We start from the raw sequence: 15,663 nt of genomic DNA on the forward strand, positions 1-15,663 counted from the left end.
TTCCAGGCAATTAGTTACAACACCTGGTAAAAGCTGTTCTGTCTTTAAGATTGATTCCTTTCCTAGTTTCCCCCCAGTAAGGTTCAGGTTTTTTCTGGCAAACAGCTCGATGACAACTCTATCTCTTCTTTTCATTACACCCCAGGAAGGTATTAATTCGGTCCCCGAGACCTGTGATGGACTGGGTGTGGGTTATCAATGGACACTTACTCTTGTTAAAAAAAGAAATACTCTTGTGGTATGACTGATGGCATGTGACTAGGGATACAGCCTGTTTGGAATAGAAGCGCATTTCCCTTAAAGAATCAGGTCTGCATTTTTGGTAGGCTCCTGGATCCAGCTTTGCTCCTGGGGGGTCAAGTGATGGTTGTGAGCAAGAGCAAGAAGTGTTCACAAACTTCATCTAGTGGGAAATGGAGCACTTAGAATCTTGGGGAGGCTGTATAGTTAAAGTACCATCTTCTTCTACATGATCATGCTAATCCACACAGGGCATCAGGGAAGGCCCTACACAACATTTCATCATTAGCAGAGAGGTGACTGGGTCAGTACATAAGAGTAAGAGTGGGTCTTCTATCAAGTTATGGAACTCCCTGCCCTCTAAGATATTTCTGGCCTACTCTGTGATGGCATTTAAATGCCCAGTAAAGTCTGTGTTAAGTTTCTTATGCCCTAGTTTTAAACATGTGTTTTGTCTGTTTTATCTGTTAATACAGGAAAGACTGCAGGGCAAGCCACAATTTAATGACCCCTGGGGGCGGACCCAAGCATCCCTATCAGCTGGTTGGGCCTGCTGCTAGGCAAACGCCCATCCAATGGCTGCCGGCATTAGCCAATAGCCGGCAGCTGGGCAATCCAACCTGCCATTTGTCAGATCACTTGTGGGTCTGGGGGCTGGCTACAACACTACCCACCGAGGGTGAGCTGAGTTCAGGTGCTTTAAAAAAATTATATCCTAGGTGTTTTGGTTTTTTCCCATTGTTTGAGCTGCCTTGGACATCACAGTAATGGGACAAAAAGGCAGAACGTAAGTAACACACACACACACACAGAGAGAGAGAGAGAGAGAGAGAGAGAGAGAGAGAGAGATGTATTAGGTTAACGTCATGCAGGAACATTGCCAAGGCAACAGAGGTGAGGAGGATAATTTGCCATTTGAAATACTTAAATGAAGAATATTCTTCCTGTGTGTGTGAAGACTCCCTCTCTCTTTGACTGCAAGAGCAGAAAACATGCGGTCCCAGTTGCTGAAAACCTGCCCAATTGCTTGCATTTCTGTGTACATGAAAACAAGTGAGGAAATGAAGTGGCAATCACTACCTTGAAAAAGTTTTAAAATGTACAACCATTTCCTTGCTAAATAATTACATTAAATACATCTAAACTACATGTTGCCGAGTAGTAATCAATCTGCAGCCTACCCAAAAGAGGCCACAGAAGAAATTGCTTTCAGCCTCTTTGTTTACACAGTTGAGATTAAATTGACAAATGTTACTGTTATTATGAATGATGGCTGGAACTTCCTGTGATTGCTAGATAAAACAAGAAGCCCAGGATTATTGCTGTGATTACCTGGGAAACAGAAAAAACATACTCTAATCAGGCCTGCAGTTTGAACAGTCTGACTGATCTCTCCCCTCTTCTCTCTAATGTTCAAATCCCACTTTCAGAATTTTTAATTGACTGACTTTGTCATTTGAGAGTTATACACTGTAATAAATAATCAGAACATTATGTGAAAATGGTTTGTGGGTGAAATACGATAATTGAGAGCACTGTTCCTGTCACAAATAACCAATGGTGATGATTTCCAAGCCATTGATTCTGAGCTACTTTTGCAGAAGTCAACGGGCCATTGAGAACATTAATCATTCAACCTAGACCCACTTTCATTTGGGGAGCCATTTCTTTTTACCCTACATTTGCATGTTGGTGCTGCTGCTGTTGCAACCCACATTAGATCAAATCATGACATGGCAGAGGGTCTTAACCAGGCATAGGCAACCTTCAGCCCTCCAGATATTTTGGCCTACAACTCCCATGATCCCTAACTAACAGGACCAGTGGTCAGGGATGATGGGAATTGTAGTCCAAAACATCTGGAGGGCCGAAGGTTGCCTATGCCTGGTCTTAACCCACCAGCTGAAGACCAATGACATAGAAAATAGTTGTTCTGGGTGCAGTGTGCTCTGCAGGGAGAGCACTATTCAGCACTTAGTTGCACATGATCACATCACAGTAGCACACAGGTGACTCTAGATGATCAATGAATAACCCATAAAACAGCTAGGAATGACCTTCTGGGTTCATAGATGGACTATATAAGAATGGTCTGTTTATTTGCTTCTCTGTGGACATACAATTTGGCTGCCCACTTTTAGAATCTGATGAGGAGGCCACATGGATCTTTCGTTTGATCCAGTATGGCAAATGCTATGTTCTTAGCTAATGACTTACTAAAGGCCGCATAAACATAGGAAGCAGCAATGTTAGGGCTGCCATATGTCATTACCAGGATTTCAAAGTCGGAATTGACGTCCCGGGGAAATTTCCGAAATGTGGCACTTTGTCCTGGATCTTAGGCAAGTCAATCAAAAAATTGCATTTTGGGGGCCTTTTTGTAAAAATAAAGCTCAACAACCTTCCAGTTTGTCTAAAAAAATTTGGGGGGGTTTCCTAAAAAAACAAGTTCAACAATTTTTGGAGTCTTCCTAAAAAAAGTTCAACTTTTGGGGTGTCCTGGTTTTTACTTTTTTGAAATATGGAAACCCTAAGCGATGTGAAGTTGCAGGCATTCGCATATCATTAGGATGGTGATATGTGCTGATGCAACTATGTCTGCCCTTAGATGACAGTGAGTTTTCTCCCGATTTCAAAACTGCATCATTTAAGAAACTTTCAAAAATCATTTCTCTGTCTGTTCTTGGCAGATTTCTACATTACAGAGTGAGACTGCACTTTGCAAGGATTTAAATAATGCTGTGGAGAAATATGGCTAGATCAGAAGGGAAGTTATATAGACACCTTTGGGGACCGTAAACAGCAATGCCAATACAGATAAAGGCATCACTTAAAAGCTTTTTAAATTGCACTCTATGTAGCCGTCTCATCGCATGGGGAATACCAGCTACTTGCAATTCCTATCTCCTTCCACTTCCATAATTTATCTAGCTCAAAGAAGCAATAATCAATTATCTAGTACATAGGCATAACCCAGGTCCCCTAAAAGAGCTGTCCTGGCACATTCCAGTGGTATGGAAGTGTATTAATGTAGATAAGAGAGCACAGGTTGTGAGCATTTGATGAGGTTTGTGAACATTTCCTATCATGTTGTAAAATATAATCAACTGATAAAGATGTACCTTACCGTGTAAGCCATTGTCAGAGACTGTCAGTAAATGTAAGCCAAATGTTAAGCTCTTCTTTTAAATCTTCTCAGATACTCTTTTGTGCCCATGCATTCACCAGAGTATAATGTCGGCTGAGCAGCTGTGGAAGTTGTACTCTTTGCATGTCTATTTAAAAAGAGAATGGTTGTCAAGAAAAACAAAAGTGGAAGAGCGATAGCTCAGTGGTAGAGAACATGAGTTTAAAGCAAGTAGTCCCAAACTCAACCCCTGGCATTCCCAGTTAGGGCTGGAAAAGGCTCGTGTTTGAAACTTTGGAGAGTTGTTGCCAGTCTAAACTATGCTGATCTAGATAGATCAATATGGCAGCTTCCAATCTTCTATTTATGCTGGGATACAGCTTCAGTACCATCTCAGCCCATTCTAAGGGTTCAGACACACTTCTGTTACTCCCATGCCAAGAATGCATGGGTCTGAGCGGTTTTCTGTTTGCCCCACCACTTTCCCCTCAAAGTGGTCAGAATCGGAACAAGCATCAGCCCACAGCGATTCTCTTTATGGCAGAATTGGAGCAAGCACCAGCCCATGGGAAACCCCATTGACATTTGCTCCGATTCAGTGGTAAAGATTGGGTTTCCACAGGGGAAATTTGCGTGACAAGCAGAAGTCTGAACAAGCCCTCAGTCTTTGCCTGTCTTGTCCTCCTGAAGGGTGGAAGGTGTATCTAGTAAAGTAGAGGAGGAGGGAAGTTCAGGTTGAGGAACTTATAGCATTTAACTGTAGAGAGCCCTTCAAATGCCACTTCCTCCCCCCTTCGCAAAAAAATAAAAAATAAAAGGGTAGTGAGTCACAGCAGCAGCTACTCTCAGGCTAGGTGACAGGTAAGGCAAGGCTAGACAGACTAGAAGAAGCTGTCCAAGTTTAAGAAGTCCATGATCAGGGCAAGGAGTTTAGAACTGCAGGGACGCAGTGGAATTATCAATGGGTTGACACCCCCATGTGCCAATCTTTTAAGGATGGGGCAGGTTGAGATTACTCGTGAGCCTATTGAGTGTGCAAACACCCACAGCAGTGGGGATGATGTGTTTCTTCCCAGTGATAGGAGCACCACCAGGTTTTAGATGACCAGGTTCTGCCCTGCCCTTCTGACTCTGCTACCTCCACCCCAGTGGTTGGCTGGTGCTCAACCTGGGGAGATGGGAGGTTGACAAAGGCAGATCTGGGGGAACACAACTGGTTTGGTAGCAGGAAGCTTCAGGGGTGCAGCAGCAAGCGCCACAACTATGACATTGAAGGAAGAGGTGGGGGCATCAGATTTTGGCATTGCATTGGGTGCAAGTGAAATTTTAATTACCAATCTGAAGGTAGAAGCCCAGCTTCCTCATCTGGGGCAGCTATAGCCTAGATGGGAGAAGTGTCTGTCTCCTTCTGGGTCAGAAACTGGTTTTCTTGATCAAATCTATCTTGGGGGGGGGAGTGAATTATTAACATCTCTTTTTTGGTACGAAGCTTATACCAATAACAAACTTAGTTGGTCTCTAAGGTGCTATTGGACCAAGAGACAAGGGCCCTGCAGGACTTGACATCTTTCCGCAGGGCCTGCAAGACAGAGCTGTTCCACCTGGCATTTGGTCAGGGCGCAGCCGGACCCCCTCCTCTGGCAATCTTTACAAAGCTTTAGTTTATGGTTGCCATCAATTTTGATTTTAATTCATTTTTATAATGTTTTATAATGTCATACTGTTTTATTGTTGTTAGCCGCCCTGAGCCCAGCTTCGGCTGGGGAGGGCGGGATATAAATAAAATTTATTATTATTATTATTATATATATATACTGCGTCAGACCAGCACAGCTACCTACCTGAATCTGGGTACAAAGAAGTGAGCTATACATACCATCAGTGTGGTACAGTATGGGTGTTACTAAATTCATATCTAAAAGCAAGATGTGAACCACATACAAATATTTTACTACCTGGTGAGCCTGGTGGTTGGGCGGCCTGTGGACTTCTCTGTGTTGACACAAAAATGGCAAGAAATTCATTATACACATCTGTTACTATTAACTGTCAAACCTTCCCAGCAAAGACTGGATTTCTATAAAGCTTTCCAATTTGTTTTCCCTTGCATGACAGAAAGGAATATAAATTGGTTCTCCTTCACTTTCTATTTTTAGAAGAAATCAAATGGCTCACACGTTCATCTTAAGCAATGCTGACAGAAAGCTGGAGAGCCTCAGCCACAGATATACATTCTCATTATCCTGACCACATCCTGTACAACCACTTTCTTTTGGGTTGCCCTAACTAGTCACTGGGAATGATAACTTGTTGCATCTTGTTGATTTGAACAAGTAAAATAATATGTTAATTCATGGCTTTTCTTATAACATGTGTTTCAGAATTATTGCAATAGTTGCCTAGAAAATGTGAAACATGATAATTAACATGAGTATTAGAATTTTTTTTAAAAAAATAAACAAACCCTGCATTCTTTTCATTAAGCATGTAATCAATATATAATCTATGATATAAAGGATGTATGAGGTTTTCCTCTTGTTATGTTAGTAAGATGAATGGAAGAATGGAAGAAAGGAGTTACTATCCATTAGTAAGGTTAGAAGAGTGAAACAGAGCACAACACTTCTTCCCCATTTGCCAGGATTAAGCTGCAGCTTCAACCAATATAGCACAAGCAATATTTAATACTTCTGAATATAAACATGACATTCAGAATTATGCTGCCATAGAATGTCTATCAATATTTTCTATGAGGAAACAGAATGGGTCAAAGTCCTCTCTGCTCATCTTCTTCTGACCACTGAAAAAGTTTCATTTATTGTCTTGCCAGGAAGGCAAAACTCCATCTGAGGACTGTGTTTTATCCGCCATGATCGCCTCTTTTAATTTTGTTTGATTTTCCCCCCTCTAATATGGTTTAAAATTAACAAGCTACCTTGAATAAAACAGAAATATCAGACACTATGGATGGGGGAGAAATTCACAAACAAAGGCTGCTTTTAGCCTTTTAGTTTTAAGTAATTCAGAATGCTTTAAGGCAGACTGGATTTCCCGGTATCTCCCCCCACCCTTAAAATACTGGTAACAATCACACAAAAAATAGTCTTGTAAGAGGTAAAAATAACATTTTACTCACTCAGAAAACTTGTTGAAGAATAACAATAACAGCAGCTTTGTTCAGGCAGGCTTAAAATGGTAATTCCGTTACAAAGACATACGTAAATTTAGCTTAAAATGGTGGTCAGACATGCAGATGTTACATTGTTGGCAGAGTGGAAAGAGATGGAAAGAAGAGGAGAGGGTGTGCTCAGGTAAGTTGGAGAATATATAGCTATGCCCACTCCCAGCCCCCATCAGGGCACCGTGGGAGTGTCTCTCACAGAGTTCTCTCTAGCAAGTTTAGAAGAAAACATTGTGATCTTCGGCTCCTATCATGTGCCTATCTAGCAAAACATGAATTGTTGGTTTGATTGCATTTTAAATACCCCATATTCCTAGGCATTGGTTTGGAATGTGATTTTTATTTTTGAAAAATGCTTTCTTTGTAATCTTCGGTTATTTTAATTAACAGTTGATTTTGAGTGTATTTTAGCAATTGGCTTTTGAGTTTCTTTCATTTGCAACCTTGAGTAAAATAATGATTTAGAAAGGTGGTTCAAAATAAATACAGTGGTGCCTCGCAAGACGAAAAGAATCCGTTCCGTGATTCTCTTCGTCTAGCGGTTTTTTCGTCTTGCGAAGCAAGCCCATTGAGGCTTAGAGGATTAGCGCTATTAGCGGCTTAGCGGCTTTTAGCGGCTTTTAGCGGCTTATCAGCTTAGCGGATCAGCTGATAAGCGGCTTAGCGGCTTAGAAAAAGGGGGGAGGAAAAAAAGTCGGAAAAACTCGCAAGACATTTCGTCTTGCGAAGCAAGCCTATATGGAAATTCATTTTGCGAAGCGCCTCCAAAACGGAAAACCCTTTCGTCTACCGGCTTTTCCGTCTTGCGAGGCGTTTGTCTTGTGGGGCACCACTGTAAATAAAACACACCACACAGCAACTAGCAAAACAATCCTACGGCAGCATAATTTTTGGAAATATTCCCTCTATCAGGAAAAAAAGAAAACAATTCACACTGAAGGACTAGTACATGAATGCCAAAACAAAACAAACCCACTCATTATGAATAAGATTTCCATGCATTTCACACACACGAGGCTTCCTTATATAAACCACCCTGATATGTGCTATTCATGAGCTGAATCAATTTTTAAAGCAGAGAGGAATTTATCATATGCTGAAATAACAAAACTTAAAAGGCCGAATTACATTCTGAGCACAGGTCCTGAGAACATTGGAAAAAGCTGAAAAATCCTGTTCATTGGCGGATTGTCTATGACAATTTTCAGCTTAAGCATACACAGATACTTTGTTGTGAGGTTTGGCACACAACAGTTACCCGTCCTAATAAAAACTGCCTACTACAAGAAAAATAATGGACTGGACCATTAGGCATTGCCAAAACTCTATGCCAGATATGATTCAATGACACAAAGTATGTACAAATGTTTTGCTGAGGATATTTTCTCTTTGACTAGTGTACCAAGCTTCTATAGATGTACTGGGAAAGAGAACAGAAAGGAAGCACCTATCATTTCTTTACATAGTAAACTATGGCATCCACTATCCCAATATACGGTGATGGCCATATGGAATGGAATATCCGGCAGAAGGGCTCCCCCTTGAATATACCAATTATCAATTCAAGTGCCAATCTACATTGGCTTTACAGCCGAAGAGGAGCTGCTGAGAAGGAAATGCACAACAGCATGCTCAGGGGGAACCCAAGACATGCAAAACAGTTAGAATAAACTTGAAGAATGAGTCTCAAAATACAGTGGTACCTTGGGTTACGTACGCTTCAGGTTACATATGCTTCCGGTTACAGACTCCACTAACCAAGAAATATTACCTCAGGTTAAGAACTTTGCTTCAGGATGAAAACAGAAATCACGCAGTGGCGGCAGCAGGAGGACCCATTAGCTAAAGTGGTGCTTCAGGTTAAGAACAGTTTTAGGTTAAGAACAGACCTCCAGAACGAATTAAGTTCTTAACCCGAGGTACCACAATGAGGACAGGGGATGCCTTGTAGCCACAGAATGCAGAGAGAACAGAGTTTCTATTGGTTGGTGGGATAATGGAAAACTGAGATGAAGGGGAAATGGAATGGAACAGAGTAGTGTGATAGAATGCATGATTGGATGGATAGTGATCAGGAATACTCCACACTGCAACATTTTATTACAGTTGAGCTGCAGGTCATAGAATTATAGAACTGTGGAGCTGGAAAGGACCCTGAGGATCATCTCGATTCTCCTCATACCTTCAATGCAGGAATGTGCAGCTCTCCCATATGGGGATCAAATCTGCAACCCGGGCGTTATCAGCACCATGCTCTAAGCAACTGAGCTATCCAGCTACATGTGAATGGTTGTCTTGTACTAGAATATTGTGTACAGTGGCCTCGATATTCTGTTGTGTGCTCCTGGCATTGCTCCAGTGATGAGTTCAGCCTAAATAAAGTCCACTGCTTTTTATAGCTGTCAAACTGGTAGCTTTCACAAAAATTAAAGTGCTTCTTTGGAAGTGTGTGTGTGTGTGTGTGTGTGTGTGTGTGTGTGTTTTACAAAAGCACTATTGCAAGCAATTGGTAAGGAGTGCAGATAAAATTTGCATGCTAAAAAAAGCTTTTAGCAAGATATCTTGCATGAAGAAAATTAGCCATATTCCCATAGCAATCTCAGATCCCTGATCATAAGATGGAAAGTCACACTCTTCCATGCTAATCTGCAGTCACACAAGGCCTGTATTTGGTTGTTCTCTCCTTATCAGAAAGCCCAAATGCATAACATCAAGTTTATTTGCTTGAACACAGCATCTGGCTTATGCCCTGAGAACTCCACTTTCTAAACACTTGTCTTAGAAGTAGCATTTCATTGTTAATTAAACTGATTCAACACAACCGTTAGGTATAAACACTTTATAAGCTCTTAGCAGCAAGCGTGTCAAAGCAGTGTCTCAGACAATTAACTGAGCCATGCTGGCCCATACACCCTTCACAAAAGACCTCTCTTAATATGATAGTCAAATAGCATTTGAAACCCACATTGGAATCTCAAGTAATGGATCGCTTTATAGCCTAATTAGTCCATTTCAGTTTCACAACATTTTGTGGCAATTTCTCTGTTGCCTAAGCAACAGGTTTTCTCATGTCCTGTAGAAATAGAGGAGAGCGAAGCTTTGGTCTCTCTCGTATTTCTTTTGTTCAGCATATTATTCATTATTCATTTGAGCAACTACATTGTAGATATTTCATCAGCCTTGAAAAGTGTAATCCCCAATATATATCTGAGAGAGCATGGCCACATTTGTCTATTTCTCTGGCTATGCGTTGTTTTAACTGAATGTTTTATATTTCATGTCAGTGTATCCATTTTTTCTATATAAAATTAAAATCACCGTTAAGAAAAGTAAAAGATATCATAAAATGTAAATAGAAAAAGGGGAAAACATAGAATGTTAATCCAGAATCAGAACCAGTGAAGGCGGTGAAGGTCCTGTGTGAGTGCCTTTTGGCGGTTGGGGATGGATGGCGGCTAACGGATTGAGGTGGAATCCTGACAAGACAGAAGTACTGTTTTGGGGGGACAGGGGGCGGGCTGGTGTGGGGGACTCCCTGGTCCTGAATGGGGTAACTCCCTGAAGGACCAGGTGCGCAGCTTGGGAGTCATTCTGGACTCACAGCTGTCTATGAAGGCACACATCAATTCTATGTCCAGTCCAGCTGTTAATCAGCTCCATCTGGTATGCAGGCTGAGACCCTACCTGCCCACGGACTGTCTCACCAGAGTGGTGCATCCTCTAGTTATCTCTCGCTTGGACTACTGCAACATGCTCTACGTGGAGCTACCTTTGAAGGTGACCCGGAAACTACCACTAATCCAGAATGCAGTAGCTAAACTGAGAACTGGGAGAGGCTACCGAGACCACATAACACCGGTCTTGAAAGACCTACATTGGCTCCCAGTATGTTTCCAAGCACAATTCAAAGTGTTGGTGCTGACCTTTAAAGCCCTAAGCGGCCTCGGCCCAGTATACCTGAAGGAACTTCTCCACTCCCATCGTTCAAACTGGACACTGAGGTCCAGCTCTGAGGGCCTTCTGGCGGTTCCCTCACTGTGAGAAGTGAAGTTACAGCGAACCTTGCAGAGGGCCTTTTCGGTAGTGGCACCCGCCCTGTGGAAAGCCCTCCCATCAGATGTCAAAGAAATAAACAACTATCTGATATTTAGAAGACATCTGAAGGCAGCCCTGTTTAGGGAAGTTTTTAATGACTGATGTTTTAATGTATTTTTAAACTTTTGTTGGAAGGTGCCAAGAGTGGATGGGAAAACCCAACCAGATGGGTGGGGTAGAAATAATTATTATTTGTGAGTCCTTCTGATGAAAGCTGACTCTGCCATGTGCTATCTTTTTGCCATGAGAGTGAAAACAAGTTCATCCTAACAGTGAATGGGGAAGTACAAATGTGTGCAAGGGGTCCTTAGCTGCAAATCCCATGGATACTCATTGGGAGTCAGTTCAGTATAGTGGTTAGAATGTTGGACTAGGACTGGGGAGACCAGAGTTCAAATCCCCACTCAGCAATGAAGCTCAGGGGCTGACCTTGGATCAGACACTGTCTCCTAACCTAACCTACCAACAGGATTGTTGTGAGAATAAAACGGGGAGGCGGAGAACCCTTGGGGGTATGTATGTAATAATAAATAAATAAATGTAACAGAGCACCAATGCTGTGGAAAAAAGAAAAGAAATGTAGTTTTAGGTAAAGGATCCCTGACCATTAGGTTCAGTCATGACTGACTCTGGGTTTGCGGTGCTCATCTTGCTTTATTGGCTGAGGGAGCCAGCGTACAGCTTCCGGGTCATGTGGCCCAGTGGCATAGCGTGGGGGGTGCAGGGGGGCCCGGCCGCACCGGGCGCAACATCTGGGGGTTAGGGTTAGGGGGCGCAAATCCACGGGTTAGAGGGCGCAAATCCACGGGTTAGGGGGCGCAAATTACTTGCCTTGCCCCGGGTGCTGACAACCCACGCTACGCCACTGATGTGGCCAGCATGACTAAGCCACTTCTGGCAAACCAGAGCAGCACACGGAAATGCTGTTTACCTTCCCGCTGGAGCGGTACCTATTTATCTACTTGCACTTTGATGTGCTTTCAAACTGCTAGGTTGGCAGGAGCAGAGACCGAGCAATGGGAGCTCACCCCGTCGTGGGGATTTGAACCGCTGACCTTCTGATCAGCAAGTCCTAGGCTCTGTGGTTTAACCCACAGCATGTAGTTTTAGGAAGAGGGAATTTGAATCAGAGCAGTGGTGTGGGATACTTAACCTTCACCCTGCTCATGACTTCATTTTCAAACTGAATCCTATGAAGTCGGGATGGGGAAGAAAAATGTACAATTCTGGCAATATCTATTTCAATCTCATCTTCATTAACCTGAAACAGTTTGGGGAGCTCAGGTTCTCTTTGTGAGCTTTCCATGGGTATCTGGCTGATCACTGTGCGAATGGGATACTGGGTTTGATGGGCTTTTGGGCTGATCCATCATATGCTGTTATGAAGGACTGAGTTCTCTGGAAGTCTAACATTTTGAAAACAGAACCTACATTTGGAGCCCAATCAATCTCACACTCTTCCCGTCCATTTTTTAAGGCTTAAATTGGTTGTCCTTAGAATGCATGATGGGTAGCAGAACTTGCCTCATTAAATAGTGAGTACCTTAGTATTAAGAAGCATTTATCATGTGATAAAGTTAAGAACGCGTTCACTTTTCATGTCAATACAATGCACACATTGAAGTCCCACCTACAGCCATGTGGTTCAATTAAATATGCAGAGTTTTAAAAAACTGCCTGAAGGAAGCCAAACAACAACATTGTACCAAGCTGATCTCAAAGGCAAATTGGACACTGATGGTACTTTGCGTTAGTTGACCAAGCACTTCACAACAAATCTGTCATTTATTGACTTCTTCTTTATCCTAGATTTATGAACCCCCAACTTTACTTCACGAATCACTTAGAAGAAACTGGCAAAAAACAGAGAAAGAGCATGAGATAATTTTAGTAAAAAGTGCTGCATTTCCCTGTCAGCTTTTTCTCTTTCAGTTGGCTGTGCACATTATGCTGCAGGGAGTGTTCTGCTTGCTTACAAGAAATAATCGTCCATCAGTAAAAGATGATTTAAAAATATGTAGTGTTACATTTTGTATTCTGACTGTGTTGTCCTGCAGCTTTCATTTGCTTTTTTGCCTTGAGAAGGCTGATGCAGCCTTCATAATTGGGATGACGTTTTCTTCACTGGTCTGCTTCTTGTTCAGAGAATGAGAGGGGTTTTTATATAAAAAGATAAAGAAGTTACAGTCACACCTTTGCAGGAAAAAAATGTTAAGATATATGATTTTGATGTGGACATCTGATACATTGTCAAAAAGGGGGGGATGCATCACATAGAAAAAAGACTCTGCATATAGTATACATAAGCTGATGCATATTAATAGACAACAATTTATAAATAATGGGTGATGTCCAACTAATTAACACTTAGGGATGGGCAAATAAAGTGGTACCTCGGGTTACATATGCTTCAGGTTACATACACTTCAGGCTACAGACTCCGCTAACCTAGAAATAGTACCTCAGGTTAAGAACTTTGCTTCAGGGTGAGAACAGAAATCATGCTCTGGCAGTGTGGCGGCAGCAGGAGGCCCCATTAGCTAAAGTGGTGCTTCAGGTTAAGAACAGTTTCAGGTTAAGAACATACCTCCAGAATGAATTAAGTACTTAACACGAGGTACCACTGTATGTCAATTTCAGTTTCTTCCCATTTCTCATTTTCCCAGTCTTAAATTCAGTTCACATTTTAGTGTGATTTTTCCCTAATGTACATGTTTTCCCACAGCAATTTCCCCCAATGTAACCATTTGTGTACGTTATTTTCACTAATGACATACAATTTATGCATATCTTACTGCAGCATAGGCACATTTGTGCACATTGTTTAGCTGGAGAATGACATTGCAAAATGTGAAGAAGTGTGAATTCTGAAGCAGGGCTGTGCTTTGATTCACATATTGCTTCGGAAAGTGTGAGTTAGATAGGTTCATAGAATCATAGAATCATAGAATCATAGAGTTGGAAGAGACCACAAGGGCCATCGAGTCCAACTCCCTGCCAAGCAGGAAACACCATCAGAGCACTCCTGACATATGGTTGTCAAGCCTCTGCTTAAAGACCTCCAAAGAAGGAGACTCCACTACACTCCTTGGCAGCAAATTCCACTGTCGAACAGCTCTTACTGTCAGGAATTTCTTCCTAATGTTTAGGTGGAATCTTTTTTCTTGTAGTTTGGAACCATTGCTCCGTGTCCGCTTCTCTGGAGCAGCAGAAAACAACCTTTTTCCCTCCTCTATGTGACATCCTTTTATATATTTGAACATGGCTATCATATCACCCCTTAACCTCCTCTTCTCCAGGCTAAACATGCCCAGCTCGCTTAGCTGTTCCTCATAAGGCATCGTTTCCAGGCCTTTGACCATTTTGGTTGCCCTCCTCTGGACACGTTCCAGTTTGTCAGTGTCCTTCTTGAACTGTGGTGCCCAGAACTGGACACAGGACTCCAGGTGAGGTCTGACCAGAGCAGAATACAGTGGCACTATTACTTCCCTTGATCTAGATGCTATACTCCTATTGATGCAGCCCAGAATTGCATTGGCTTTTTTAGCTGCCGCGTCACACTGTTGGCTCATGTCAAGTTTGTGGTCAACCAAGACTCCTAGATCCTTAAAATGAAAACATAATCATACTTTCTCTGCCCTTCCCCTGCCACATCCCTATGCATACTCAGAGCAGACCCACAGAAACCACTGGATCTTCCCCGTCCTCTCTCTTAAACTGAATTTAAGATTGGAAAAATCAGAATAATAATTTGACAGATTTGTCCGCACCTACACCAAACCAGCACTACTTGTCCCCAGCAAATGCAGCAGCTGCAAGATCCAATGAGGCATCACATCAAACTCCAAGTTTAGCTTTCTTTGTTTGGCTTCGCCTGGAACCAATGATGATACCTCTCCTCCCACCTCAAAACACTCACACATCCCCAGGGCCACTGCAGATTCAATCAGCAGTCAACTGGGGAAAGTGCCATCTGGAAGCACCCAAAGGATGTTCCTCAGCTTACTATCATTTTCCAAGCTCTGGCAGTTTGCTTGGAAGGTAACAGTTAAAAAGAAATAGAAATGCAATGCTCTCATTCACAAAGAGGGTTGTTGTAACGTTCTGAAGCTGGTGTACAAATCCCCTTGACGGGTTCCAGTATAATTTCAGATAGTCAATGCCATCATCCTAAAAAGGAAACCTCAGAAATTGCAGCTGAGAGAAGCAGCTAATGCAAACTCAAAGGGCAAAGCTCTTTTGGTGTTTGCTTTGTTCTAAGCACATTTCTGTTGACATACCACTTTCTCCTTAAATGCTTTATGATCTTTTGGTGAACCATCTAAATTCTAAAGGACGTAATGTTTTGGATTCTGTCCCTCAGAATCCTTTGAAGGATTAATAAATAACCTCTCTCCCAGTGTTGGAAGCACTGACCTGATGGGAAAAAAGGGGTAAAATTGATTCAGTTTACAGTTTAATGCAAAGCTACCTAGCCTTTGAAATTTGCACTTCCATGAATTTTGTAACGCAGTTCTCCAGTCAAATAATGTGTACCATTATTTGTATATATTTAGGGGAAAGTGTACACAACACTGAATTATCACCACCACCACCACCACCATCATTAGAATTTATATACTGTCCTATACCTGCAGGTCCTAGAATAAATGTATTGATGAAAATAACAGTAAAAGTGCATTGTTAAGGACAATTGCTTGAAAAAAATGTGTCAGTGAGGAGAAATGTGCACTACAACACTGGTTTCAAAACTGTTCAGAACTCAAGACTGGAGAAACTGAGGAATTAAAAAAGTAGTCTTGCCCTCTCCAAGCTCTTTTTAAACTTAAAAAAACCCTCAGAGGGGAGAGTTCTGATTAGGGGTCTTCAGCTATATTGTGTAGTTTATTCCTTTGACCCTATATTTCACAGTGATACCACAATCTTCAAGCCACCTCTCTCATTGCAGTGCATTTTACAATTTTCATGAATCCCTTCAAAATAGGCGTGCAGTGGGCAGGGATGGGATTTTGAACCTGAA

General features: G+C 42.0%; 1 long non-coding RNA gene across 1 annotated transcript in view; it reads right to left on the reverse strand.

Annotated features, from left to right (window-relative positions):
- LOC307215991 overlaps nucleotides 1-15,663 on the reverse strand; it is a 204,744-nt gene that overhangs the window by 19,447 nt on the left and 169,634 nt on the right. Inside the window, exons 3-4 of the long non-coding RNA XR_013838852.1 lie at nucleotides 5,323-5,359; nucleotides 3,368-3,515 (exon numbers count right to left, since the gene is read on the reverse strand). This is a non-coding gene — a long non-coding RNA (uncharacterized lncRNA). The remainder of the gene's footprint in view (nucleotides 1-3,367; nucleotides 3,516-5,322; nucleotides 5,360-15,663) is intronic.

This window comes from Podarcis cretensis (genome assembly GCF_951804945.1).
Source record: "Podarcis cretensis genome assembly, chromosome: 1".
In the NCBI taxonomy this organism is placed as follows: Eukaryota; Metazoa; Chordata; class Lepidosauria; order Squamata; family Lacertidae; genus Podarcis; species Podarcis cretensis.